Raw genomic sequence first — 2,683 nt, forward strand, 5'->3', positions numbered from 1 at the left:
GAAACACAGATAGACATTCTTCTGGTATTCCTTGCTTTCAGCTTAATCCATCTAACATCAGCTATAATATTCCTGGTACCACGACCCCTTCTAAATATAGCCTGGACTTCTGGCAGTTCTTTGCTGATGTGCTGTTCCAGTCATTTCTGGATAATCTTCAGTAGAATCTTGATTGCATGTGAAATCAATGATATTGTTCTGTAGATTCCACACTCAGTTGGGTCAGCCTTCTTTGGAATGGGAACAAATATAGATCTCTTCCAGTCAATTGGCCATATGGTTGTTCTCCAGATTTCTTGACACAACTTGATGAGCACATCCAGGGCAACATCTGTTAGCTGAAATATGTCAATTGGTATACCATCTATTCCTGGAGCCTTATTTTTTGCTATTTCCTTCAAAGGAGTTGAACTTCTTCCTTCATCACCATAGGCTCTTGCTCAAATATTATTTCATTAAATTCTTCTGTATCTGCCAATTCCTTTCGATACAATGACTCAGTATACTCCTTCCATCTTCTTTTTTTTTTTCTCTCATTAAACTTGTTTTAATGAGTCCCAAAATTCTGTGACAAATTTTTGGTCAAGTTGTTTCCATTTTAAAAGTACTGATTTTAAAAACTAATAACTTTAAAAAAAAACCTAATAACTTAAAACTGCCACACGAAAAAGAAAACAAATGGTCCACAAAACATTCCTTTCCTTCTGAAGGTTTTACGATGCATTGTTATCATTAACCAGTCTTTTACTATTAAATGGTCAGTTGAGACAAACAGCTCTGAGACCATTCTTCCACCACCGATGAAGACTGGGTGGCAGGTGTTATGGGTAATATTCATTTAGCTTTCTGAGCTTTCTGAACAGACTTGGTGACCTTGTCAGCTCCAGCAGCCATCTTGTCTACTGCTTTGATGACACCCACAGCAACAGTCTGCCTCATGCCTCGGACAGCAAAATGACCCAGAGGAAGGTCCTCAGAGAAGCTCTCCACACACATGGGCTTGCCAGGAACCATATCCACAATGGCAGCATCACCAGACTTCAGGAATTTGGGACCGTCTTCCAGCTTCTTACCAGAACGGCGATCAATCTTCTCTTTGAGCTCAGCAAGCTTGCAAGCAGTGTGAGCTGTGTGACAATCCAGCACAGGTGCATAACCAGCCCTGATTTGGCCAGGATGGTTTAAGATGATCACCTGACAAGTGAAGCCAGCTGCTTCCATGGGTGGGTCATCTTTGCTGTCACCAACCATGTTGAACATCTTTCACAGAGACGTTCTTAACATTGAAGCCAACATTGTCACCAGGAAGAGCCTCACTCAAAGCTTCATGGTGCATCCATCTCCTTTTAATACCTCCTGGATCATTTAATATTCTCCCTAAAGCATCCTTGATAATAGCAACACAAGGTTTGAATCTATTCTTCAGTTCCTTGAGCTTACGAAATGCTGAATGAATTCGGCCTTTTTGATTTTCCGACTCTAGCTCCTCGCACATTTCATTGTAATATTTTGCTTTGTCATTCCCTGCTGCCTTTTGGAATCTTCTATTCAGCTGTTTAATATTTTTAATTCCTTTGTGCTTTGGCTTCTCTATGCTCCAATGCAATCTTCAGATTTTCTTCTGACATCCATTTTGGTCTTTTCTTCCTCTTCTGTCTTTGTAATGACCGTTTGCACTCTTCCTGGATGATACATTTGACATCCTCCCACAACTCATCTGGTCTTCGCTCATTATACAAGAGAAAATTAATTTTTCTCCCATGAAGCAACTTGTAGATTTGAACCACATGCCTTGAGGTTGGCAGCATAGCTCCTTACCATTAGGCCACCAGAACACCAGGCAAATAATCATAGGCAAAATCAAAGTTTACCAGTACAAAATAAATCTGAAAGATAATTGATTTAATCAGTGAAAACATATGAAAAGAAATATGACTTTTAAAAAATTTCTTGTACATGACATGGTAGGAAGGATCAGGGAGGCAACATACAGTGAAAGAAAGCATAATATAAAGAAAGAAGGAAGTGTGCTCCCCCTTGGACCTTTCTATTCAATTCCAGCAGTGTATAAGCCCTGGTGGTAGCCAATCACATTTTGCATATTGTTACACAGCTAAAGTTGTTAGAAGGGCTGGAGAGATCTGTGTTTGAAATGGATTAGTTACTAGAAAGAATATATCCTCTATAAAAGAAAGGGAAGGAGTAAATAACAAAGTCTATGTGAATGAACACAATGCTATTCGCTGTAGGATTTGTGTACAGCTGAGTTGGAACTAGGCCACAGCTGACCTTTGAGTAGATTTTCAGAGGCGGTAAATCACATGGGATGATATTGCCTGTCTTTCTCCCACAGAGCAGCTGGTGGATTTGAACCTCCACATACCTTAGTGTTGGCAGAACAACAGTTTACTGCTAAGCCACCAGATATGGTGGCCTAGTGGTGGGATGGTGAGCTGCAATCCAAAAGGCAGGTGGTTTGAAAATACCAGCTGCCCTGGAGAAGACAGACACAAGGTCTCCTTATGTGCTATTTACTGCCCTTGATAAACCACTGGAAAGTCTGCTGTGAGTTGATTCTGATTTGATGGCACACACAACAACATCAGTAAAAAGCTACCAGAGCTTGCTCATTGTAGATGACTGTAGAAGAGACTGCAAGTCTTGAATTGTGTGGATCAGAGAA

General features: G+C 40.4%; 1 pseudogene; it reads right to left on the reverse strand.

Moving 5' to 3' along the window:
• Window positions 1–834: 834 nt before the first annotated feature.
• LOC102870433 lies at window positions 835–1,336 on the reverse strand (annotated as a pseudogene).
• Window positions 1,337–2,683: the final 1,347 nt, after the last annotated feature.

Source organism: Elephantulus edwardii, unplaced genomic scaffold (genome assembly GCF_000299155.1).
Source record: "Elephantulus edwardii isolate Elephantulus edwardi_28Jun2011 unplaced genomic scaffold, EleEdw1.0 scaffold00001, whole genome shotgun sequence".
Taxonomy (NCBI): Eukaryota; Metazoa; Chordata; class Mammalia; order Macroscelidea; family Macroscelididae; genus Elephantulus; species Elephantulus edwardii.